We start from the raw sequence: 27,744 nt of genomic DNA, 5'->3' as shown, positions 1-27,744 counted from the left end.
TGGGAACATTTGGCTCTTTCAAAGTGCTGTAACCTCCTCAAAAGACTCCAACCAAATTTGACATTTATGTCTCTATAAATAACTTGTAAATAAAAGCAAAGAAAAAGCAATATTTGCAATTCAGGGAAAGACATCAAAACAAACATGTTCATAGTATCCAAACACTAAACTACACATGGGAATCTGATGATCTTTCGAATGGCTGAAAGCTGGGACCAAAAGGAAGAAGCTTATTGTTTTAAACTTAATTATAAATCAATCTTTTCAGCCATCAAACCCTTGCAATGACTCATCCACTTTCTTTACCAAAGTCTAAATTGTTACGAGAAGGCTGCAATGCCCCTGGAACACGACCCTCCAACGCTTAACTCTGCACAGGAGAAAGGATTTCCGTAGGTTCACTCTTCTCTCCCACAAAAAGGTTATGTTCTCATTGAATCTGAGAACAACCACCAAAAAAACCACACACACCCCAAAAAAACCCCAACCAAATAAAAAACATAAGGCAAAACAATATTTAGAATTTTTACACTATGAGAAATGAGAGAAGATAAAGTCCACCTCAGTTATCCATAGCCAAGCCAACATTCTTCTGGTGATGGTATGCACTGCAAGCCAACAGGAGAATTCATGTCATAAGAAATCGTCACTAATCATGTCATTAAACAATCCAATTCTCTTGCACTCAGACAGTTTCTACTGTCTGTAAAGGAATTTAGTTTTATGGAAGCATAGCTTGACAGGAGCTGTTTTTTAAGCTCACAAAATTAAGAACTTGATCCTATACCTCGCAGCCATGTACACCTCTTTTCAGAGTTAACAGGTCTTTTAAATAAACTAAGCTGCAAGACTGGAGCTTAGTTGGCGATACCTACGTATAGAGCTTGCTCTTTTCCTGCACTAAAATTATATCAGAACATTACAACACATTTGCATATCTCCCACACATGAGACTTCTTGCCAGCAGTAACAAGGCGATCACATCAAGGCTTGGAAAACATACCAGACAGAGATAGAAGGGGAGGGGAGGGTTTCCTGCAGGAACATCCAGGCTGAAGTCCAGCAGCTCCCAGGAAAGGTGCTGCTCTCCACCAGCCCCATACCTGTGCCTTCTATCGGGTGCCCACTTATCAGCATCAAATGTGAAACTCCACCCAGGAAACAAAAAGCTTCCTATTGATCCTCCCCTCTCCACAGCCTCCTGGCTGCTCTCATGAAAAGTGGTATCACTCCACCCTTCCATGAGAATGGTTCCCATTTTTCCCTTTTACTACGTTCAGCCTTGGACCTGCAGTGGAATAGAAAGAAAATCTCTGCTGGGTTCTCTCTCCCTTATGGTTTTCCTGGGAATATTTCTAGTGGCAGCCCACACTGCTGTCCTTGATTTTAATCACACCGAAGTAACATGAAATTCACATGACTCTTGTCAGTTTTCCAGCGACACAAGTTTTACAAAAACATCAGTTATAACAACCAGACCTTCCAACTTTAACCTAACAAAGTTACAGAAGAATTACAGGTAGCAGACCCACTGGAAGAGTTTGATTTACACACTGGTGCACAGTTATTATAAAAAATTACATCAGTGCTGAAGATTCCTGGCATCTTACCTCCTCCTAAAGTGCCAGAAAAGAAAAAGCAAACAAACAAGAAACAACAAAAAACCACACATAAACCACAAACCTAAATGAATTCATCCAAATAAAGTAATAAAAAATTACTATCACAGGGCAATACCTGACCTGCCATCAATAAAGTGTTACTAAGGTGCGAGAGTAAGTTTAAGTGATTTTGAAAGTCAATAGTGGAATCCAGTGCCATAATTCCATAATTCAAAGTGTGCTACATACTAGAACATGCACCTTGAATGCTCTAGTTCTACCGAGCCATGGTCTTTCCTCTGATTCCAGCAGCCCACTTCCCCCAGTCCCACCCTGCCACAGCATCCCAATAGCAAAGCTGCTAAAATACAAGTAGAACAAGTTAATTAATCTGAAGCTCATGTAAGTCTGAAATATTGCGTAGGAAAAAATGAAAACGAGCACATACAAGTGAGACAGTGTAACAGATTAAATACAGCACCCCACCAAACGATAAATAATTGTTTATTAATGATCATATTAAACAGCTGCATGGAAAGTGCCTCCGTACCATAATTTGATGAAGACCCTACTAGAAAGAAAGGAAACAGTCAAACGTTACATTTGCTACTAGCAAATCAGGCCGAGCACCCACCAAGCACATGGGGATAAGATACCACTCCCAGAAGCAGCCTTTCTGACACCAGCAGACTCAAGATTAAATTGCCATGGACTAGAGAACGGAACAATGCAGAACCACATGAAAGGAAGGCAAACCCTGCTTACAAAATAGCAGTGAGTCAGCTCCTGAGAACTGGTCTGTGACTGCTCTGAAAACAAGACGCACATTCCTTATGTGCCCTCCAGTTGTACAGAATGAAAACAAGTCCATCCCATAAATACACTCTTAATATGGTAGATGATATTCCAAAAAAGGTGTCAAGAAACATCAGTGAGACTGCTTAACCCATTCATACTTCAGAAAACATTTTCAACCAGTGCTGATCCACATGCCTTTTAACCCTATACACATCTATCCATGTTTGGTGCATTTAATAAGCTAGAAACAGTCATATATCTGGCCTCAGATCAATCAGAAACAGCTTATCTTGGGGATACCTCGAACTCTAAAAGGTCACAGAGTTATTTTTAAGATAATCTCTTTCTAAAATGCCATGACCCTTTAACCTGCCTAGTTCTATCATCTGTGATCAGACTATCCAGAAAACCATGAATAAGCTCCAAGGCCTTGTGTGACAAGCTGTGAAACAGCCATTTCATATTACAAGGAACACTAAGTAACACGGACTCCAAGCATTTATTTGGAGAATGCAACTACATTTGTCCTCATTCAAAAATCAAAGAGAGCTGTTGGGTTTTGATAACCTGTCTCCTGCTTAGCAAGTGCCCTTGGCTGCAAGCAGCTCTCTCCTTGACCACACTACAGCTCATTTTGTTGTTGTTTAGGACTATCTGGGGGCTTCCTGGTCTTCTCTTTTTTTGTTGTTTTCAGGTCTTATTGGTGACTAGGGATTTTCCTGGTATATTGACTATTTCTGAAAGAAAAAATAGATATACTCAAAGAGCTACTATAGCACACATGCAAGATAAAAAAGTAGGTCAAATAAATCAGTTCTATCAACATTACTTTGCTGACATGTATTAAAACAAGGTGGTGGCCACTGAATATCATGCCAGCATACACTGAATGGAAGGACCCTGTCCAACCCCTCCCAAAACAACATAAACCTTGAAACGGGCTCATTTCAGGGAATGGATTAAAGGTTGTTTTTTCAGGTGTTGTTCTTGCACACTGAATCCCTCTGCCAGACACTGCAGTTTATCATTGCTAAACACACACAACGCAGAAGTACCTAGAGGTCTCAAGCAGGTCAGGGCCTCAGCATGCAAGGTACAGAATATATACATAATACTCAACATCCCTTGCCTCGTCATATTTTTCTATTTCAAGTGCTTGTCTTCCCACTAATACAGCTACATGAGCAACCCACACAAGCAAAAGAAACTCAATGACACTGCAAAAAAACAACCCTAGTTCTACCAACAATATTTTCAAGTGCTATCCAACATACAAGGAAAACAGAAGTAACTCTATCCCTCATTAGGAGATTATGTATAAGGATCTAGCTAAATGTCAAAGCAAAACAGGTTTTGGGCTTTTTAGGTTGGCATAGCCCCAGCTATTATAACAAAGACAGAAGTGGCTGTTGAAATAAGCTTTGGTAAACGTTTACGGATGAGAGCTCCAATTCTCATCTTCCCACCACCCCCTACAACCTAAACATACCTTTTTAGTGAAAGAAAGTTTCTCAGTTGTTGCCTTCAGACTGAACCCTGGTGGAGACAGAGCAAGGGTGCAAAACCAAATCAAACAAAAAAAGTTTGCATGAGCTGTAGGGAGAGAAACTACAGAGTGCTAAAAAACACATTTGCATATCTTAAATTAGTTGCATTAAAGATGGACAAATATGCCATAAACCTGAAATTACGCTTAACAAGATGATGGAGTTCTTGGCAACCTGATTGTTTTACCGAGCTGACAGCCAGTTATCCCAGATTGTCTCAGTCTAAATACACATACCAGGATCGCACAATCCAGAGGAGGAGTGGACTGCTACATTCCCATACCATTACCCATACTTTTTTCTCTGTGCTGCTGTGCCTCCTCATACTTTCCTGCTCCACCACCACCCATTTCTGCCTTACCAAACACTCATCCACAACCTGCAGAGCTTCCCCGCAGCTTTCCATCCTATTCCCTCAGCTGAATAGGAAATACTGGCATTGCTGTGGATCTCGACAGCAGGTTACCACCAATCCGCTGCTGTCCAGGAACTAGGGAGTTCACAGACTTGGGCAAAAAACAAGCATTACTCATCAACCAAAAGGTGGGAACTTGACATGGGGCTGTCTAGCTCTATCATAGCCCATTGCCTCTTGCATCTAAAGAAAAATCACAGAATGGCTGGGGTTGGAAGGGACCTCTGGATATCATCTAGTCCAACCCACCTGCTGAAGCAGGATCGCCCAGAGTAAATTGCACAGGAATGTGTCCAGGTAGGTATTGAATGTCTCCAAAGAAGGAAATTCCACAGCCTCTCTGGGCAGCCTGTTCCAGTGCTCTGGCATCCTCAAAGTAAAGAAGTTTCTCCTCATGTTTAGACAGAATCTCCTGTGTTTCAGTCTATGACCATTGCCCCTCATCCTGTCGTGCACCACTGAAAAGAATCTGGTCCCATCCTCTTGACAACCAGCCTTGAGACATTTATAAACATTGATGAGACCACCTCTCAGCCTTTCTTCTCTCCAGGCTGAACAGACCCAGCTCTCTCAATCTTTTCTCACAAGAAAGGTGCTCTAGGCCCCTAATCATTTTCGTAGCCCACCGCTGGACTCTCTCCAGTAATTCCTTATCCTTTTTAAACTGGGGAGCCCAGAACTGGATGCAGTACTCCAGATGCAGCCTCAGCAGGGCAGAAGGGGAGGATAACCTCCCTCAACCTGCTGGTTGCACTCTTCTTAATGCACACGAGGATACCGTTGGCCTTCTTGGCTAAAAGGGCACATTGTTGACTCATGGTCAACCTGCTGTTGACCAGAACTCCCAGGTCTTTCTCTGCAATGCTACTTTCCAGCAGGTCCACCCCTAACATGTACTGGTGCCTGGGGTTATTCCTCCTCAGGTGCAGGAGGACCCTACACTTGCCCTTGTTGAACTTCATCAGGTTCTCTGCCCAGTCATGCAGCCTGTCCAGGTCTCACTGAATGGCAGCACAGCCTTCTGGTGTGTAAGCCCTTCCGCCCAGTTTGGTATCATGCAACACCCCTATTTCCACTGCCCTCCCCATACCACAGGAATGTCCACTGCCCGAGCAGCACCACCAATATCCACCTCGGTGTCACGGGAGGCAGCGAGCCAGGGTCACCACACAGCACAACCTGCCCAAAAGGCAAGGCATAGGGACGGCCAGGTCCAGCTGCAAACTGCAGACAGATCCCAGACTGTAGTTCTGGTGCAAGCAACAATCTGGGGTTTTTTCTGGGGGGGGGGAGGAGGCGGTGGCAATGGTTGGGCTTTGCCTCTAAAGCTCGAAACCACAGTGTTTCCTCCATAGAAAAGATTGAAAATAAAAACCCAAAAAACCAAACCTGGGCAGCGTTCTCCTTAACTACTGCATGACTTTAAAGCAAAACAAGGGTGTGGAGGGGGGACTGTCTGGGTTTTTCCTTTTCAACACAATTTCTTTTCATGGAACTTTATTTTTCCCCTAATGCTTCAAACAACAGTAATGTTAATAACCATTAAGTTCCTTACATAATTCTTTGAACTGCCTATAAAAATGGTTTTGCAGACTGCTTGGAAAAACATTTTATTTCAAAAGTTAGCAGACTAAGTCTATGAGCAAAAAAAAATATCACATTTTTTCCCCCAGTTCCTGCAGAACATAAGAGCTAAGGGAATGGGAAAGAGATTGATGCTTTATTCATTCAATCAACTCTAATTATGCATAGAAGACTTTTCCACAGCTTCCAATACACTGAGCAAGAGCTATTTCGTTAAATGCAAAGTCAGATAAGTGAAAAATTTGGGAGTTTATTGCTCAGCAACAAAATCCAGGATTTTATATACTCAGTCACCAGAGGCAGTGGAATGTTATAATTGCAAGCAATCTCTAGCACTTGAAATAATAAAAGCTAGAGTATTGCATTATTTTTTATTTTTTTTTTAGTAAAAGAGGCCTGTAAAAATCTGTGGACAGAGTAACACAATATTACAGCTAAACCACAGCAGCACTAAAATAATTGAACAACAAAGAACTGTTTGTTCAGTCTTTCCTTGCAAATCTCTCTCTAAGCCCCCCCATCTTTACTGTCAGAGGCACCAGGAAATAATGCCGTCAGCTTCTTAGGGTATGCCCTTTTTCACCATCAAGAGATGCAAATATAGCATTACTAGACAACATGTTAGGCCCATCTACGCAAGGTAAACCAGGTCTTGGAAAGGCCAACTTTTTCCCAGCCCAATCCCTTCTGTGGTTTCTCAGTTGTCAGAAGCGTTTTAGCTCCCTGTGAAACTAAATCAGGTACGGACACAAGGACGGGCGTACCTTACCCTTTGATGCTGAACGTCCCCATTCTGATTTCCTACTCCAGCATTCACAGCCAGCCTCCAAGGGAACAAGCACACTGTGACGGTGTTCCCTCCAAGGGAACAAGCACACTGTGACGGTGTTCCCTTACTCAAGAGAGCATCACTTACTGAAGACAGGGATGAACGTCGAGGGAGTGACTACCTGTTGAGAATCTCTTCTGATCTATCCAAAACACACCTCCTGAGATTCCAGTCAAGAACGGAGAAGAGGTAAATATTTCAAAACACCACCACACTGTGTCAAAACACATCCCTAAGATTACTGCAGCCTACTGAGTTTGGTACACAACCAGCAGGAAGCAGGTTTACACACATGAAAACACGACATTACTTCACCTAAGACAGCAGTGCGGTGTTGTGACCCAGCTCAGGTTTTGATCTGTTAAAGCGGGTTTGCTGACAAACACCTGAGCCCTGTCTCCTACCTGGTGCTGCAGTTGGTATCACCAGCCACCGGGCTCCGAGCAGCTCCACTCACAGACATGGCTGCAGGGACCAGCTTCTGCTCTCAGAGGCAGACATAGCTCCCACCCAGGCAAAGAAATATGGGAGAAAAATATAGTGTGGGGGGGGGAAAAAAGTAGGGCTATTTTCCAGTTTCTGTACCTAACGTTAACACTGAAAATTCTGCTGGGAGGACAGGAAGAAGGAAAAGATAACCTGACACGAAAACTGTAACATGGGAGTCAGTTATACAGGAATCCTTTTCATTGCAAAGACATCATCAAAATGACACCTATAGCTAAGAAAACATTTACTTCTGCCTTGAGGCAGCCTTGGCAATAATATTGTTGCAAGCAAAATCCAGTTGATTGGTTTGGGGAGGAATTTAAATCAGTTTACTTCATTTGTCAATTAATAAACTTGTCATTACTGTTTCTGGTATTGACACACACACAGGTGGCGGAAACAGCCCTTGTCCTCCAGCCCCCTGGCCGTACCTGGTCCTGGCCCGCGGTGCTGCCTGGGCAGTCAGGGTCCCTGCAGGGTGTCCCCAGTGCCACAGGGCACACGGCCAGTCCCTCATGTTGGCTGGAGCCAGCCAGAACCGGCCATGACCGGCACAGGGCAGCCCTGTCCTCCCCCAGGCCCTCGCTGCCAGCACCACAGCAGGCAGGGCCGCTACCAGCGTCCATATAACTGCATGTGTGAGAGGGCAGACCCACGGGGAGCCCCTACAACATACCGGGAGCGTAACTCGGTATTTAGTTAGAAGTTGATCTGCAGGAAAACATGCAGGATAATCTGCCATTTGCAATATGTGTGGAACCAGCACACCTTCCCCGCGAGGCTGAGGGACACTTTGAAACACGCAGCTCCTCACGACATCCATCTTTTGTCTGCCCTTTGGTAACTGTTGCCAAAAAGTGATTTTGATTTTGTCTAAAATTGATTTTAGCTTCATAAGCAAGCTACTCACACTCTCACCCTCTGCAACAAGCTCACACAGCTCAAAAACACAAAATACAAGTGACCATGGTGGCGAGCTACACCTGGCACTCACTCCATGAGCAGACCTGAGCAAGGTGACTCAGGTTACCTCCAAACATTAAGTCTGGTATCAATACATCTTTATAATTTACTCATGGAGGGAGCTGATGCATAGCAAATAGATCTGTTCAGATTTGCCTAGCTCTGGAGCATGAATGCTGTCTCACACCTCACAGAGGAGCTACATGCCAAAATGCTGGGAAAGAAATTATCCAAGCAAAACACCCTTCCTTGGGTCCCTTCATTCCTACTTCAAGAAGAAGGTGAGCATTGCCGCTTATTAGGTGCATATAGTAAACAAATAGGTTATACAGACAAGTTGTTCTTAAAACAAAACAAGAGCAAATCAGTGAAATGTGATCCAAAATAAACTAGCTATGACTGAGAATTTTCACTGTTTCCCCTGCAGCTGCAGAAATTCCTCTGAAAAAAAAAATCAAAATAGCTTAAAGCTTCCACAAAAGGGGTTTCCAGACACAAACGTATTTATTTTTATATATATATATATATACACACACACACACATACACACTCCATCATTGTAACCAGGCCAGAACACTAACACAGAAAAGCCCCTAGCCACACTTTAACATTTTGCTGATTTAGCTGCATCAGCTGAGATACTTTTTTTCCTTGCTTCCCAACTATGCCAGCAAAAACCTTATTGCAGAAGCCCTTCTGGTGACTGCAAAATTTTTCTCCCTGCATAGGGAGAAATTTTTCTCCCTGCATTCCTTTCATAGGACCTGGTTTAAGCAGCACCAGCAGAAAAAATCCTTTGGCAGCCATAGGGGCAAGTGAGGAGGACACGGCGAGGTTGGGTAATGGAAGCATGCAGACAGGAGGAGTGAGGCGAAGGAGAGCATTGCCTCAGTCTAGCTTACGTCTGCAGAAAAACGGAGGAAGCAGTAACTGCCATCACACCGGGTTTGTGCCAGCAGAAACTAAACTGCAAAGTCACAATCCTACTACAACAAGTAACAGCAGTACTTCTGCACACAGGTCAGACTGACCAGCTTTGCTTTGACAAATGTGGCATTTTGTTTTCTATTTGGACTTTTGTGTCATGTTTTCTGGATAATGTATAATCTTCACAAACAGGCTGCCTGAAAATATAAGTGCAAGCAATTCAATTTATGTCAGGTAGAAACTAACCCTATTTCTCCCCCAAGAGACAATTAAGTGTCAGTTGGGTTTAACTGTTGCACAGCTAAAATACAGATCACCATTTCTTTGCCAAAACCTACCTCACAACTACAAACCAAGTGTAAAAGCCTCTTACGGGTAAAATCATCCAGGTAGTTCCCCATCCACAAGTAAACAACCTCTTCACTCTTCCTAACGAGCATCCTTATAATGCAGACTTATCCTGACTACATGAAAAGTCCTGAATATTAAGAGAAGTATGGGGTAGAAAACAACAAAAAGTTTAAGACAGATTCAGTACAAAGACCGCTTTGTCTGTTTCTACTCAAATATAAACCTTCTCTGTCCCCCTTTTTTTAAACCCAGATCTGCTGTAGGTTATCCAGCCTGCCACATCACATCAACGCAGAAACCAGTAAGGCCTGGCTGCAGAATTTAGGTCAGCTTGTCTGTGGAGTACATAAGGTCTTGCACACAGCCATGAATTTCCTAGTAATGCTTCAATAATCCCTCTTCATCCTGCTATGCAGCTATTTTACTAGTAGCTGCTAGCTCTCCTCTAACCCCCAAGAATGAATCTCCACAGGAGGGATGTTTGCTGGCCATTGAGCCACTATCTCTTCCTTGGGAAGCAGGAAGCTGGTTATTGAATAAAATAAATGTTGATTCTTATTTCCCAAGACAAAAAAAAGGTGAAAAATTCCCAATGTGTGCTAGAAAAGGACTTCCTTTTTTTCTAACCACACAAGGGAAGATATAATCAGACAGAGCTGGAAATTACCCCTAGAACATTAGGAATAATTTTCTTAATAGACCATCTAAACAAAACCCCACTGTTTCCACATGGGTCAATAAATTAAAAATAACATCAAAATGTAACTAATAAATTGAGACAGTCTAAGGGACAGATGCTGGTATTTCTGAAGAGAAAGCATCCCTCGAGGTAAACAAACATTGTGCCTCTTCAAAGAACACTTCCCTCTGAAAGTGAATTGCAAGCCACTGCCATCCCAAGCATTGCATGAGTACACATCAAGTATTAGCCTGGCTCTTAAGGAATCTCTAAGGTGCATAAAAATATGCAAAGTCTTTTCAGAACATAGTCCTTGAAGCAGGAGTTCCACATAAGCTGAAAATTAGTTACGTAAGAAAAAAATTGAATGCAATAAAGCAAAAGCTTGAACTTCTGACTCTATACAAGAAGACAAGCTAAGTCTTAAATATGACTGTTTGAAAGATGTGAATGCAAGACTAAATACTAGTTTCCAGGAACAGTTATGGGAATCTCAGCAAATAAAAACACAGCTAGCAAGCTGACGGTTTTATCTTAAAACCCATCAGTCTGCTACCTTTCTGTGCTCTATGCTGCTGCATAACATTCTGGTCCTCGAAAGCTGGCAGTTATATCCCTATTAGAACAAAGAACAAAAGTGAGGAAAAACTGTCCTTCAAGACATCAAATTACTCTTCAACGTCCAAACATTCATTAAGAGTATTTCTCGTCCACTCTTTCCAACTCACGTGGAGCCTGGATACAGGTATTGGCAAACACATACTGAGCTGTACTGCAAATTAGATGTGTACATCAAATACGCAGAAAACACAAAGTCGCACTTGTTTGTGTTTACCTCAGATGTACTATAGAACTCAAGCATATAACATGCCAGGCACACAGATGATGTGGCTGTCATTAGTGGGCCATTGTCATATCACACATGTTAGCAAGACTTTTTAATGAACAGAACTCTATTTTTATAACCAACTATCATCCACAGCTTCACTTCAACTTGGCATCAGACAACTTTTAGCACTCCCAGCTCAGTACCTGATCAGGCTGTGCTTCTCCTCCCTCCTCCTCCGTCTGCAGCTGGGCTGAGCGCTGGCTCCAGGAGGCTCCGGTGACAATGACACCAAGCCAGGCGCTGATGGTCACTTTCTCATTTTGACAAGCACGACAGACACTTCCTGTGTAAAAACAAACTGCTGTGAATCAAAGTGGCCAAATAAAGTGTTGACGTTAGCGCGGTGTCAGAGAAATGCCACTCTGCGACATGGAAGCGAAACGTTAGTCATCGTTTTGCCACCAGTGCCTGATCTCTGAAGAAGGTTGAGCACACCCTTATTTTAATAATTTTTTAAATACCCCAAATGAGTGTCCTACTCCTGAAAGGCAGACATCCCTCAAACTAGTCATGTTCCTTTTCCCCCATTTTCTGAAATATATTGGCCCACTCAAACTTCACCAAGCATGCTGCTGTTCCTGCGCTGCTGCTTTCCCACACCACAGCAAAAGTTAGGCAAGAGCCCAACAACAAGGCAGCTGAAAGCACCACCTGTGCTCCACACAACCACCTCGATCACACCTAACTGCTGTGTTACAGAAGTACACCAGGCAAGCAGCCCACCTTGAGTCAATGACATGCCTGGAAAACAGCTCTATCCACAGGATCAACAAAACGGAGAACACACAGGATTTCCCCTTCTCTTTCTTTTGCCCCACACTTCCACCAGCCAACACCCCAGCACAGCTGCCTTTGCCTGCAGCGACTCAGAGGCTTCAGGGCAAAGCAGAGCCCGCGGATGGAAAGCAATAATTCAGCAAAATGAGCAGGCAGACTCAGCAGGTAATTCACAAGTATTTATTTTAGTTTGGTGCTTATTAAGTACGCCTCATTATAAATCAAGTATTTTATAGTAATTGGCTCCAATCAACAAACACCGAGAAATCCGCTATGTAAGACCAATGCTGCTTCCTAACCTGAGCGAGTCCCCTAGCAATAGGCTGTGTGTGCAGCAGCCGCCGTGCTGCCTTTCTCCTGCTCAAGCCCTTCCGACCACCTCACGGTGCTGCCGGGGTGCAAACCACACACACCCCCCTCTATTAATGTATTTTGTGAAGTCTTTTCGGGTTTGGCACCCGCTGGCACTCAGAAGGCCACAGGAACACACCCTATGTCCTGCTTTCCACTGACAGCATTTTAAAGGTCAGCATGAACCTGCTGTTCCAGGTTTCTTCTTAGCGGTAAAGACCCGGGATAAGGAGATGCTGAACACACTGCCAAATATGCAAAAATAAAGTACACATCTTAAAGAATTTCCTCCTCCAAAGGGTTTGGGGTGATCAAGTGGTCTCAGGAGAACTAAATCCCTTTGCAGCATACATCACCACAACTGGAGATTGCAGGGACAGATGTTTTTTTAAATACATGGAGGAAAAATGCTCTGACAAAGGTCTGTTGCAAGCAGGTTTCAGAACAGACCTTTGGATTGCATGTGAGCTCTGACAGAAAACACTCTCAACAGCCACAGGGCTGATCACCCTGGCTGTTTTTGTAACCTTTTTTCATGAGGTCAGAGACCTAGGTAAGAAGGACCTAAGCAGAGCTCGCCATGCCCTCCAGCCCCTCCTCAGCAGCCACCCCAAAGGCAAACAGTTTTTGAAAACAGAAGGCAAAGGCAGTTCCCACCTCCAAAGTAGGAGGGCTGCATTTTTTGAAAATGCATCAGCCTTTAAGGAAAGGTGCCAAGAAGCCAAACACCACCACACTTGGTTAGGCATGGAAGAACATGACAGCTTGTCTTCAAGAGCTCCACCACAATCTGGAAGACTACTGAGGTTCATCACCACCACCCTTCCCCTTCCCAATACAGACTGAGCAAAGTACTTGGAACATACCTAGAGGAGAAGAAGAAGGAAACAAATGAAAAAACACACTCATAAGATTTTGTTGTTGTTGAGAAGATACTACAGCAAAAATTCTCATATGAATCATACCAGGACATAAGTAGACACCTGGGCAGAGCCAAGACCAGTGAAGGAATCTTCCCTGCAGTTTTTGCCACAGAAATTCTCCTGGATTTTGTTACAAATCCCATTTGAAGAATTCTGTCTTTATACTTCTTCCCTCAGCCCTCCCTCCCATTTCTAAATGACAACCTCAATTTATTAAAACAAAGCAACGCCTTACTTACAGAAACATCTGTTCTGATACAAGATTACATACCCACTCTGTTATAGAGTCAATACATGGGACAGTGGGTATGAAGGAGATTAAATAAGGAGCACATGTACCACTTCTCTTATAACCTAGTCCCGTCTGGCACTCATTCCCTTTAATCCCTTCTCTTTTCTTTCAGGCTCCTTCAGCATAGGGAAGGATTTACACCCCATTTATACTGGGGTGTTGGCATCACCCACTGCCAATTTCATTTGAATCACAACCAGGCCCTTGGCACTTCAGGCATAACACATGCAACCTCCAAATGCCACGTCCTATATATTGTAGCTTACATGTGGCTGCCTTCATTTGTACAGTCACTAAATCGAACATGTTTTCCACTAAGGGAAACACTATTTCTGTTGCATTTAACAGGGAAATAATCATTATTAACAGAGTGACAAAAATCAGATGATGCACTTACAGAGCAAATTATTATGAATTCTGTAAAGAAAGGAGAAGGAGGGAAATGACAACGTTTTGGGGAAGAAGTAGAGATCTTGAGGGAAAAAAAAAAAGCAGCTAGTAAAGTAAATGAAGCAGTTCCAGTCATTAGATGTTTAATTTTGGCACAACTGAATAATTCCCAGTTCTACATGTATCCCCAAGTACCCAGACACCAGCAGACATTTGGCAATCACTTTGGTTAAAATGCCATGTTTCTCCCTTGTTGCTGTATAAGAAAAACAACAAATCACCACACAGGAAAAATGTCATGCCATCAAGAGAAGAAAAACCCCAAACGATCACGGTAACCTACTGTAGAAGTATTGTCAAAAGCAGCATGTAACCCAGCCAGATAAATACCAGATTTCGTTGCTATCTCCGAGTGAGGTTTCGCAATCAGCCTAAGCCGATTTGTGGCCACCCTGCAGCTGAGGAGAGCAGCTTCCCCCTAGTCCCTGGTGTGTGCCCAGCCAGGCAGAGGCGGGGGCTCGGGCAGGGCTTCCCCTTTCAACAGGGGAGTGAGCCCAAATTTGCTCCAGCTGCTCTTGAAACCACATTCCCTTTGGAAAGCACCTTAGGCATTGCTCCTACTCTGTGGGAGCCCATGGGATCCCACTGCTGCTCGCTGCAGAAATCACTGTCCCAGGACAGCCTCCCAGCAGCTTTTCACGGGCCACCCAACACCCCCTTTATTTCAGGAGCTCCCTGTAATTCCTTCTTTGTGACCACCCCTTCTTCCCATCTCCATGAGCCAGAGGCTGCGTGAAAACTTCTCCCTGCTTCCTCTTCTCTGTCACAGAAAGCAGGAATATAACCAAGACACTAACAAATCAAACCTTGCTGAGCAAGCAGTCAACATTTCCCAGTGCTGTGGGTAACCTGTTGTTTGATCCACAGGCAATAAGAGAGGGGGCTGCTGCTAGTAGCTCTGATATTACATTCTTTAGCAGCTAGCAAGCCAGATCTAAGATCTTACAAGTTAAGACAGCAAGCAGGTAAACAACCAGACGCTGAAGAAGCCTTAACATGGCCATCAGAGCACAGGGGGCCGTCATCCTCTCTTCATTCGCAAGCCAGCGAGCGGAGGAGCAGCACTCCGCGCTTCTCGCACGGACCAGCCGCGCTGGTTGTGACCGGCTGCTCTGTGCCGCCGCACACGTGGGCAGACTGTGATTTTACAACGCAAATCACGCAGCTGCAGAGCTATTCACTCAAAGCCAGGCTTGCACCAATTCAACCCGTAAGTTTCTAGGTGCCCATTAAATTTGCTGTAATGAATACAGATGTCCTCACAGGGGTCCACGTTACTTTGCAGCACGCTTCCAAGCTGATGATAAAGTGGGAGAACTTGCCCATTCAGCTGGGAGCGTGGAAGTCCTGCTTCCGGAGACGACACTCCCTCAGGCAAACAAACAGAATTCATACACTTTCCACATGCACAACAGCACATACAACTTCATGCTTTAAGATTCTTTCCTATTTACTCACACTTACCTCAATAATTTTGTTATCTCCTTTCCTTTGCCACACTGTTACTATTTTCTTTTGTATTTTTGCATGCCTCTCATGGTTTTATTTCCTGGCTTTACTATGTTTTACTATTTTTGTTCTCCTGCTACTCTGGCTCCAGCAGTTTCTATCTTTAAAAACTGTTTCAGCTAAGCTGACTGATGCTAATAAGGACACTCTTAAATTCACCTTTCTATCTAGGTACATCCTAAATCAAATTACACTAAAAATAAGCAAAGCGTAACCACAAGTTTTAACCACTGGAAATAGAGTCTTGTCCAAACCACTGCATTTTTCATTTTCCTGATTTATTAGTAGTACAATTCTGTCTCATTCTCAGTCCACTCTTTCTCCCAAGAACCACTCTTCTCTCATTACTCTCCTGCTAGACACTTTCCTACCCACCTTCCATCAGGGCACCAGCACTGACCAAAATCACCATTTCTGCAGCACCAACAAGCATTTGTGTATCTGCATTCCTCCACTCCCTTGCTTACAAGAGCCAACAGATCTGCTGTCAAAGGGATAGGAAAGGAGAGGAGCAAAACTATAAAGCCAGTCTTCTCTTACTCTCTGCTAACAATGCCAACCAGGTAAAATGGTGAAGAAATTTAGTATTAGTTATAAAATAGCAAATGCTACTTTAAAAAACTAAGTGCATGAAGTTTCATTTCCCTTTTGTCAGTTCCTCTTCTAAGCTAGGTAGTTTAGGCTTTATTTCTTAATTTAATTAGACAGAAAGCAAGCGCATGAAAGTCTCTGGATGCCAGCCATTGAGAGGAACCCTGTATGCAGACTTCTCAGTTTGTATTTTTAAACGCCAGTCGGATTAAGCGTGAAGTCTGGTTCCTCCGTGCATCCTTGATGAAGGCAATTGCTAATGCATGTGGAAAGTGTTTGTAACCATAGTGGTGCTTGAAAACAAAGCAAGTTAGAGCACTACCTTTCACACTTCTCTCTCAAGTTTTAATGCAGAGACTGTCAGGCCAAAATAATTCCTATCCTCTCTTTCCACAATCTGTACACAAAGCACTATGTACCAACATGCAACATGGACTTCTTTTTTAAATCATTCATTGACATTTGCATTGGTTTAGTGGACAAATTTGTCCTGAACAATCCAAATGACATCAGCTTAACAATGTGTTCCTCTGTGCAGGACTGCAAAGGCGACAAAATGTCTATTACATAATGCTTCTGTATAAAATATTACTATTCGCAGAGGAAGCTCTTGAAGTGAAAGGTTATTTTCAATTATTAGCAAACCAGTGTTGTATAAGCTTGGCTTTTTAACTAGTATATTTGAGACAGACAACAAACAATACTTTTTGTTGACAAAATATGACTAAAATCAACTTTGCATGTGCACACATGCAGGTATATGAAAGATTCCCCTGGGGTTACCAGCTTTTCTTTTGATCTCAAGGTACTACAAGATTGTAGAACTGCCTCCATCTCTAGCACACACAGCTTCAGCAAGCCTGCACTAGGGTTACTCTAGGCATGGCTGTTCTTTATAGAAGTTCTCACACCAGATGAAGGTGTGAGAAAGAAAAGTTTCCTTATCTTCCTACCCTGTGATGGCTAAAGAACAGATAGTCAGACATCATATTCAGATACTGGTCCTATGCACTCATTTTCTCCTTAGAGCTATAATCCCAAATTGGAAAAATAAATAAATAAATAAATAAAATCACTGCAGCAAGAATAGAGTGCTTCAAAATCCACTCCAAAAAACAAAACTGCTTTTAACAGGCATGTTGGTATCTGTGGCATTCGCCAGACTTAAAAAAAAAACCAGAGGTGCAGCAGCCCTGGCTTCTGTAGAACCCAAGGGCAATCAGGAACAACTTTTATAGAGAAACTTATCTTGGTGCTGACTTGCAAAGAATGAAGTCCAAGGAAGGAAAAAAAAAAGAAACTGCATCTTGGCTGTGGGTTTGCAGCCATTAGTCTGCATGAGGCGGGTACGAGCCTGCCGGGCGGCTGCACTGCAAGGGCTACAAACAACCTTCATGTTTAGTTTTTCCCTTTCTGTGTGTATCTTTACCCAGTGAATCTACAGAAGGGGTCCATCCAGAGCATCACTGGTCTCCAGCAGATGCTCCAGGACACTGTTTGCTGTAGGTCTCATCATATTTACCAGCTCCATGTGAGTGCCACAGATAAGACATCTAAAACAGCAAGAAACACCTGTATTTAAGTGGCCCCACCCATGGTCTTGACATACAGAGGAAATCATCAGGAGACATGACTCAGACAGAAACTTCCTGAGCAAGAGAATAAAGAGGGATTTTAAAACTTCAGCTTGGGAATTGTGCAACTTTTTCAAATTTAAATGCACATCAAGCAGTTTGAAGAGATGTTTGACAGGGAAAAGGTAGCAACAGCATTTAATTATCAGGTATGCCCACCCCTTGGGACTGAGAAATCTTCTCACTGCATTTCCCTAGTCTTTAAAGGAGACCTTCATAAGACAGAATACCTGAGACTCTTGACTTTTAACAACAACAACAACATAAATATATATATACATATACACACACACAGAGTGTTCTTTGTTTACCACTACAGGGAACAATGCAGGTCACAAAACCCAGGCCATTTCCTTTTCTATTGATCACACAACATAAAATGTAGGACCATGGTGAATAAAGGCTCCTGCTATCCTCACCCGTTGCTGGCTGCCACATGCTTTCAGCCTAGTTACGTTTTCTGCTTCTTCATCAGTTACCTTCATCAAAGAAAAGGGTCTCTGAAAAGAAAAAAACTGAGCAACAAATAACTTTCCTCCTCCCCTGTGACTGTATTTTACACCATGATTGCTTCTCAAGTCTTGAATATCACAACTACTTAAGTCTTAGAACAAATCATTTCGGATGAAAGAGCTCAAGTGGAAAGAAGGAAAATTATAGGTAGCAGCAGCTTTGAGACTAGATGAAGAATGTGTTTTCATATCCTGATTTATAAGTGGAGAAAGGAGAAACGGGAAGGTATTTCTTTTAAAACAATACCAATAAACAGGTCCTTGGTGCAGCCGTACTCTCTTCCCATGCTACTGCTTGCCTCCAAGCGCTGGGCAAAAGTGGCATTTTGCTGGTTTGATTCCAACAAAAAAAGCTTCCTCCTTCCAAGGATATCTCCTTGAACACTGTGGCAGCTGCTACATGAAGGTCTTTAAGCTGCTCTTCCTATCTTTTTCCTGACAGGGGACAGGAACCTGTTCTTGCAGGACTGGAAGAATACAGCTGAAGAGAATGAAGAAATAAATGAAAAGAGCTTCAATTCTTTTAATTAAAGAAATCTGTGGTGAGAGAAAGATTGAAGTAGTGTCAATTACAGTTAATGACATGGAAATGAGTATTACTGATGGTATTAAAAAGCACCAACTTGACTTGTGACGCACTTTCCTTTTTAACATGCCAAAAACCAAGATGATTCTCAAGAAGTTAAACACTAGAAATACTGGCTTTGTTCTCTCCTAAATTTGTTTGGAATCTCTGAAGGGAAAAATTGTTTGGCAAGCAATCACTACCTATTCTTCGTTACATGGTTAAAAGAAAACCACACTCAGTTTGCGTAGAACAAAAGATCTTGAGCCAAACCCATCCCCAACCCAAGTAAGACAAACTTTGAAAAAACATAGCTGAAAGTGTTCTCAAGGAAAGAGGGACAGAAGAGCTTTGAAACACTAATTACAATTGCTTTCACAAATATTAATCTGGTAGCTGCTAGAAAACTGTTTTCACAAACATCCTTCTGCATATTTCAGCCCTTGTCTGGCACATACTTACAAGTGTAGGCCCACAGCACCTCAGTTTCACAGCCCAGAATAAACACCATGACCCCAGAGGGCCTTATGCACGCGTGCATGCTCACGAGACTATACATGTGTGCAAAATCAGCCATGTGCACAAGCCTTCGCATGGTCAAGTCCACAGACTTTTCACAGCTTCTATAGAAAAACATTTAAAATATCAGTTATGCAAAAGCACAGACACATCTTTACCTAAATATAAGGTTTCTGGAGAAAATTATCTCAATTTTTCTTAATACATTGATAGCTTGTTTTTTCTAGGATATAATCTTCCCACTGCCAAGAGACAATAAATAAATAAATAAGGAAAGAAAGAAGAAAGGAAAACTCTGTAGTCTAGTTTCAATGCTAGCAAAAAATGGAGAAATTTAAACAGGAGAAACTGAAATAACATTTTGTTCTTTCCACTTTATACAGTAACATTTGAGTATAAGGTAAATACTACTAATTGTGTTTTACGAGTATTTAGGGTTCTACAGCAACTGTATAAATTAACTGGAATATACAGATTGTTCTTTCAAAATGAAATTTTTACCAAATAATGAACGCTGAAGGGTTTTACACTAACTCTGGAACTCTCTTTTGTTTTCAACGAGTTGAGAAACCAATTTATTGGGTTCCCTCATGACATCCTTTGTGACTCAAACAGCCACCACCAGCCCCACACTGACTAAAAATGCTTTAAGCCTCAGGACATTAATTCAGGACACGACAGTGTCTCTGTAGCTGTATCAAAACTCCCCTCTGGCTCTCAGAGGTGCAGGAGATGGCAAAGGGAGACTCTGCGCCGAGGCGCTGAGTCAGCACTCTGCCGGCAAGCCAGCCCACGCCAGCACACCCGAATCCAGCAAAAGAAGAAACCAGCACAGCAGCCGGTGTCATCAGAGAACACCGGAGGGGAAAGAAACTCAGCCAGCGGTGCAGGACCTGCTTCAAAATCCACCTACTCCCACTGGCTTCAACAGACTTTGAATGGGACCTCAATACACAGAATAAACGGGAAGACACGGAGAAAATTAAAAGAACTGACTTCAAGGCAGGAAATTTTAGCACAGTCACTTCTTCTAAAACTGCACCAAGCTCAACACACATGGTCGCAAGCATTTTGACCACATGGATACAGGCACCCTTTTCTCCACTAGCCTTTATTTTCTTATCCTCCTGTCACTGGCAGGACCTACCAGAAGCATATCACCAACAGCATTAGCTTTCTTCTCACTCTCCAGGCATGCAGTGAAGAAAGCAGTCCATGCATAGGATGCACAGACGCTGCATCCCCATACCACCACCTGCCTATTGCCACAGAAGAGAAAAAGGCTTGTGTGAGGTGACAGGAACACAGGGATAAGAAAGAACTGGAATACAAGAACTATATTTCATACATGCAGCTATGTGTTAGTGCAAAGTACACTAGTTAATCTTTCCACAGCAAGCACCTAAGTGCTTTCACTCTATTTGCATTGTTATTATACAGGTTTGTTCCTATTAATAATTACATTGCTATGAGGGCAGCATGCAGATTTTCTCCATTGCTGCTGCGGCTGCTTTAGAATCCCTCCTCCAGGTCTGAGCACGCTGGAGAGATTGCTGTTCTCTCAAGGATGCCAGGACTGGTACGGATATCTATTGTGCATATCTGGATCCTCTAGATAAATTAGTGCTTAATGCTGTTCCCTTCCCCACGTTACCTCATGTAGCCTTTGTAAACTTTGGGTCTTTATTACAGCAATCTCAATTGCAAATAACAGTATATATTTAAATATTCCTTGCTCGTTATGTTCATGAAAACAGATATAGCAGACATAACAGAGAAGTATTTTCCCCACTAAGCAAGATATATGCAAAGCACCAAATGAGTTTACTATAAAGGCAACACTCGCTCAGAAACATAGGAGAAAATGGTGTAAGGCACAGAAAATAAAGCCACAGTAGCATATTCCTAGGTCAGCACCTCATAAGTCAGTTTCAACTAACAATAAAACGTTTATAGGGGATTTGTAAATCACAAAGAAGAAATAGGATCCTGGCCTCCCAGCAAGGTTTGGTGAATTGATTTAAGATGCAAACAAGAGCAAATAACCTAACACTAACCTTCTATACTACCATTCCTTACTCTAAGTTTGAAGAAAGAGGGTTTCCTCTGTCACCAGGAAGAGGGAGGTGGAAAATAAGGGGGGGGGGGGGGGGCGGGGAGGGGGAAAACACAGAGAAAGAGACTTAGGTACCCCCATGTGGGATGAGAGTGCTTTTTTGATAGCTCAGAGCTTTGGGATCAAAATCTCAGTGCTGTCCCTGCAAATTTATCACATCCTAAAGCACTCTCTCCCAAACAAGGGGGATAACTATTCCTCACCTTCTGTTTTAGAGGCAAAAAAGATAATCCTTTCCTATCACAGCTGGTAGACATAATACTGAAGACAAATCCAAAATACTTCTCTACACTTAAAAAAACAAAAAGCTTCAACTGACAATGCTTATGAGTAGCAGGTACCCCAAAGCCAGTACTGAAGATGTTTCACACTCTGCACCAGCAGCTAAGTCAAGTAAAACACCACTTTCAGCACCACCATTACAGGAAGTACTGCTGAGACTTATTCCACCAAACAACAGGCTGGTTACCACTACCGTCCTCCATTTTCAAGTCTGAGTAACCCTCCTCATGGCTCTTGCACACTGGGAGCATCCAGAGGAGAAACCGCCACAGGCTGCGGGTGTGCTGTAAATGCATAGCCTGCATCCCCCCGCTGACCGCAGACCAGCTGCCCTAAAGGATGCTGGGCAAGTCACAAGCTTTCTGTGCCTAGATTCGTGGTTTTTTTAACAGCAGTGGCAGCACTTGTAACGGGGATGGGGGGGAAATGGAGGTTGCAAGACAGAGGAGCTGCTGTGCCAGGCTCAGGGATCCTCAAGGAGCACGAATCGGTATTACGACGTACTGGGGAACAGGGGAAAAGAAGGAGACAGACCTAGAAAACCCACAGATTATTCTCTGACAAGGGTTATTTTTGTCCTGAAGATGCGTTTTATACACCGGCTTAGGCCCCTTTAACCTGCATGTGGTGCGACACCGACAACAGTTGACCCCATACAAAAGCGACGCGGCTGGCGGTCCCCGCACGGATTTAACATGAACCACCATTCTCGGAATGGGGCTCGCTCTTCCCAGCCGCGCTCCCAGCCCCGCCGCCGTGCCGGTGCCGGCCCCGCTATCGCCGCCGCTGCAGCGCACGGGGCGCCGCTCGCCCCCCGCACCGGCGGGCGCGTCCCGCGTGGGTGCGCACCCCCGGCCAAAACACCGCGGCGGGGCCCGGCTGCTCCTCGGGGTCTCACCAGTGGCTGTGCCAAGGGTCTGGGGCGCCCCCGCGGCACGCCGGCGCTGGCAGCAATAAAGCAAACCGATCCGGGCCGGTTTGAAGGCAGAAAAAAGGGGAAAAAAAAGGAGATAAGCGCGACGGAAAGCGCAGGGAAGGAGAGGCGGGGGTGCCGGTGCCGATGCCGCCACCGCGGCCCCTCCACCGCCCGCCCGCCAGCCCCGCGCTCGCCTCACCTCAGGGACGGCCCCGCGGGCTGGGGGACCCCGAGAGCCGCGCGGCCGCTCCGTGCGTGCCGCGGGGACGCAGACCTTCTGCGGGGCGGTCACTCCCGCGACGCTGCCATGCGGGCGGCGGCCGGCGGGGAGGGGGAGGCCGGGCCGGGCGGGCTCGGCTCCTAGCAGCGCCCTGCAGCGCGCTCTCCGCATGCGGCGCGCACCCGCATGGCTCGGCACACGGACAGCACCGGCGGCGAGGGCCGGCCCCGCGGCCAGAGCACCGCCCGCGGCCCCGCAGCGGCCAATGGCTCCCGCGGCGCCGCGCATGTGACGGCCGGGTCGGCCCCGCCCGCTCGCCCCCCGCGCAGCCGCCGCGCTCAGGTGCCCGCGGCCGCCGGTGCCCCCGAGATCGGCAGCGGGGAGCAGCGGCGCGGCCGGGGCGAACAAAGCCAGAAGCGCTGCCCGTGCGGGGCCCCAGCGGTGCCCGCAGGGCGCTCATTTGGGCGGCAGGAGTAGAAGTGAAGCGTCCGATAGCAAAGCCCTTGGCTTGTTCCCATTGTGCAGATAAATGAAATGTGGTACGTGAGGTAAATAAAATAGCGACGAGATCAAATTATGTGTTTTAATCATTAAAATATCTAGGGAAAAAAATCAGTTGCCTTGCATCCATCTTGAGCCCTGGAGGGAACCAGAAAGCCCAAGGCAGCAGCAGCCGGGCGGGGGCAGCTCCGCTCCCAGCAGCCCCGGGCTGAACACAGCGCGGTGAGAAACGAGCTGAACTGAACCTGCTCCTCCGTTAGAACATTTTTTTCCTCCTTAAACTGAAAGGGCATCAATATCCTGAAGTCTTTGTTTGACACTGACCTGACAAGTGACTAGACTTGTATTTTTCTAACTATAACTGGGTGTGACCTGTTACTTTTGAAACTCCATTGAACTTGATCAAGAATGGAATTTAAAAAAAAAATATACTGGCTCATCTTCCAGATTTTTCTTCATCCTTATGATTTCTAGGAATTGAAGGAAATGGGAAATGATCCTTAGGTGCTTGTTCCAAATAGCTTTATGGCCCTTTAAAGATTGAGAATCTCCCCTTTATATTTTTAGATGCATTTTTAATCAGACCTTCTCATCTAAATGACTGTAAGATGTATCTCAGGTTACAAATGAAAGCAGTTCTTAGCAGCAACACAGCTTCTGAGATCAGAAAAAAATCAGGCCAGCTTGTCCTGCTCTCAGCTGTTCAGCACTATTTTCATACCAGCGTTTTCATCTGGTGGAGAATTTTAGCAGAGTTCAGATATAGTCAATGAGCTGTCATTTATTTTAAGCTTTGATTTTGAATACCTTCATTTGGCCTTTTAGTTATTTTCTTCCCTGAGATCATCAACACTTGTGTTATTTTTGGCCAGCATTTTATACCTCACTGTTTCCTCAATAAGGTGAATTTATTATCTATTTCTTTATTTTTGCTCTGACCCAGTGCCCAAGCAACACAGGCTGTGTAATACTGGGGCTCCACAGCAATTGAGGGTTAATATAGATAAAAGCAGTCCAATCTGGTAAACATCAAGGCAAGTGAAAACAGATAATAACAAGAGCTGCTGGCTGGGAAATCGTGACTCGCAGGCAGCTGGCAGAGAAATTCGAGCGGAAGAAAAAGGATTTTTTTCAAATGCCAGAGCTGGTCAGATCTAGCTGAATCCACATTCACTTGGCAATCAAGACACCCTGCCAAGCTGAGGCACAAAAAACCCCCAAATAGCTCTGGGGACCAGAGGCAGAAGACACCTGGAAATGGGTATTTCCAGATCCAGTCAGATCCCTTTCTGACAGGGCAAACGCGAGTGTGAAAGACTTACCTCCTACGGAACATATGCTGCATTGCTTGGTTTCATCCCCCCCATACACTCCCCTGCCCCGCATTGTGGTATGTGTTTAAAGGTAACTCAAATTGTCTTTAACTGTAAACTCTTTATGTTCCTTCCTTTCAAGCTTTTCTAGCAGAGACCTCTCCCACTGTCCCAGGTTTGGTCTTCCCCGAGCTCAAGTCTCAGTGCTTTTGGGCAGCTCTCTCTAGATCGCTCTTTCTGTCTCTTCCCACCTGGGACATGCTGTGGTGGCACAGAAGAGAAAGATGGGGAGTTAAAAACCTGAGAAAGCTTGGTTTGGGAAATAAACATCCCAGCTGTCCTGTTATCCTGCTACAGTCCACAGGGTTGTTTCAGCAGAAGTACAAGTCAGCCAGATCCAAGTTACTCCATGTGATAAAAGAGATGCCAGAAAAACAGAGACAGTGGGGGAAAAATGGCTTCTTTCCACTTGCACAGTTTTGACATTGACTCTTTACAATTAGAATGACATTGTTGTTTTGATCTGTGGCTCAGAGGACTGAATTAGTGATTACACTAACAAGCAATAGAGATGCAGCCATATGCCTCACAGGATAAATCAATCCTGTTTGATTTTATAACTGCATTTTAGTTTATTTTTTTTCAAATTCCCTATACTTGACTAGCCAAAAGATGTCTGATTTTTCTACCTTAGTATTATCCCCATACTCCCATCATTAAAAATTTTAAGAAAATCTCAGTCGTCCAATAGAGTTACAGTTTTGGCCAGGCTGAAAGCTGACTATTTATTCCAAGATGTTTTCCAGTTCTTTCCCTGTTTCACTCAAATGGCCATCCTGTATGTGTCAGATATTCCGCTTGCCATTGTCCAGTGGGTGTCCAAGCTCAGTCCAAGGGAGTCAGGTGCAGGAGGGACACCAGCAGAAGGTGAACATAAGGAAGAGAAGTTGCCAAAAATAGCAAGTGCAAGTGTTACCTCAGAAAACAGTGAGGAAAATCTATACTGCAAAATATTTCAGTCCTGACTTTGAGTGGGCTGACAAATTCTTCTCTCAAGGAAATTTAAGATGAAGGGGAATATTAAGAGGTAGATGAGGTAGTTACTTGGGAAGAAGTGCAGATGGCAACATAGAGGAGTGATATGGGCAGGGAACCAGCTTTCCTTTCTCCAGAAACACACCGTTTTGGCATCATGGAACGGGCAAAGCTTGAAGAGGAAGACTCCAGTTTAAATAAAGAGGAGAACGCGTATGAGTCACTTCACTTGGACACTGGCCACCCATTCCTGAGAAAAAGGGTTTCTAAGTGTTGAGGAGCTTGGCCCGTGGTGCTCATCCAGGACACATGGGCAGGAAGATGGGGTTGGGATGCAGCCACGCTCATCAGCCTGGATCTGGCACTTGCCACCCACCCAGCCATCAGAGCCGCGTCTGCCTGCTGCAGCGGCGCTGAGGCCGACTTTCCAGGCAAAGTCAGGCCATGTCTTGGCAGCTGTTTCGTTGCCCTGCAGTCAGAGGATGCTGGCGAGGCCCTGCTGTGCTGGCTCCCCAGCTGGCTGCAGAGAGGCTGCTGCAGGGACCGTCAGCCCGGGTGAGGGGCGCAGGGGCTCCGCTCTTCCAGAGGGGAGAGCAAACCCCTCGCCTGAGGGCTATGCTTCTGCACCGCATGGCTGCTGCAGCAAAGTGTCCCCGACCAGGACACAGTGGCAAGGCTTTTGGAAAGTCTAACTAAATTATGTCAGACAATTCTCCTTTAGCTCCAGTTTTACCAACAATCCCAAAGATACCATGGAAAACCAAAGCAGCATGTTTTTCCATTATAAAAAGCATTGCAAAACATTGTCCCTGCCATGCTAGGTTCATTTATAATTACATCATTTTTTTTTTCCTGTTAATTCCTGCCAACCAACTTTCTTTGCTACTTTATAACTCCATCTTAAAAATTACCCAGAGCCATCTTACCACTTTTTCTGAAGTCACTTCACTATTACACTTGTCTTCAAACAGCTGGCACTGCAGTCTCTATGTTAAAAGCCCGGTGACGTTTGGAGGCCTTGCAAGCCAGCCTGTTCTGCTTCAGAGCCACAACTCTTTCACAGCTTCTGAATTTCCTGGTTAGAAAACATCACTCTCTCCTTATGTTGTTCTTCTGCTGAAAAAAAAAAGGATACTCTGTCTTACAATATGAGAATTACTGTTTTAGATAAAAAAGCAGTTTCTTCCCCTTCTAATTACATCCAGAACAATATACACAGACAATCTAGTTTTCATGAGTGTTCTGTGGGAAACTGCAGCGGGTCTGTGGAATCCTTGACAGAAAATATGGGAGTAGAGATCAACCTTGAGATATTAAGATTTACCCTTGTGAAGGATGGGAGTAAAGGAGTATCCGGAGAGAGGAGAGATGTACCCGTGAGAGAGAAGGGGATAGAAGGATAACATGGATGATAGAAAAATTAACCAATGAGATGTTAGTGCTGTAACTTGTAACCAATAGTGAAAGACACATGAACTGGTAGAATTGTATAAAAATGCACTTGTAGCAATAAATGGCATCTATTACTTTCATCTTGAAAGAACTTGGTCCATGTCGTTTGTCCGTCTCAACTGCGACAGTGTTCACTTTTCAACTAGTGGCTACACCGACAGGTGGTCAATCTGTTTCATTCTGTTCTTATCAAGAAAGGACTGTAAATTCACAAAAGAGAGAGCATCATCTGAGATGGGCAGGAGACATGGCAAAAGGCAGGAAGGTGTGCTGCTCACAAACACCATCACCTGCCCTTCACCCCAGCTGCTTGCCTGAGCAGGGCTTTCATTTGGCAGAGGTAGGAATAAGGTGGTGTGTTGCTTGGTCAACCCAAGATAGAGCCTGCGTCGGTCAAATGTGGTGCCCGGTAACATGGTGTCTTTGTACTCAGATCCCAACTCAGCAGCTCGCCAGATGCCACCACTGAGGTGTTGAGTGCCTTCAGAGCTTTAGAGCCAGAGAGCTGGGGGGCGATTAGTCTGTGACTGAATTAGTCCATTTCATCTACTTGGCTCTTCCTACTTTCTTAATTTTGCACTTTACTACTTCTATGATCTCTACCTGTTCTGCTCACCCTTGTTTCCACAAAGACTAAATGCTAAGCATGGAGGCTGAATGGGAAATAACAATCAAAAACCTGTCATAACCAGAATTAGCCAGGTAACATCAAAA

General features: G+C 44.4%; 1 protein-coding gene across 2 annotated transcripts in view; it reads right to left on the bottom strand.

The window, feature by feature from the left end:
* Positions 1-22,928, bottom strand: part of LRRC8D (leucine rich repeat containing 8 VRAC subunit D) — a 52,136-nt gene extending 29,208 nt beyond the window's left edge. The window contains exons 1-2 of one of the 2 annotated variants that reach the window (XM_080348772.1): positions 22,709-22,928; positions 11,216-11,355 (exon numbers count right to left, since the gene is read on the bottom strand). The gene's annotated coding sequence lies outside the window, so the exon portion shown is untranslated. Of the gene's footprint in view, positions 1-11,215; positions 11,356-20,342; positions 20,376-22,708 lie in introns of those variants that run through there. The other variant, XM_080348773.1, reaches the window with a different exon arrangement.
* Between the last annotated feature and the right edge of the window lie 4,816 nt (positions 22,929-27,744).

The sequence above is a fragment of the Nesoenas mayeri genome (assembly GCF_963082525.1).
Source record: "Nesoenas mayeri genome assembly, chromosome: 8".
Classification (NCBI taxonomy): Eukaryota; Metazoa; Chordata; class Aves; order Columbiformes; family Columbidae; genus Nesoenas; species Nesoenas mayeri.
The sequence above is the reverse complement of the archived record's forward strand: the minus strand, read 5'-3'. Positions and strand labels throughout refer to the sequence as shown.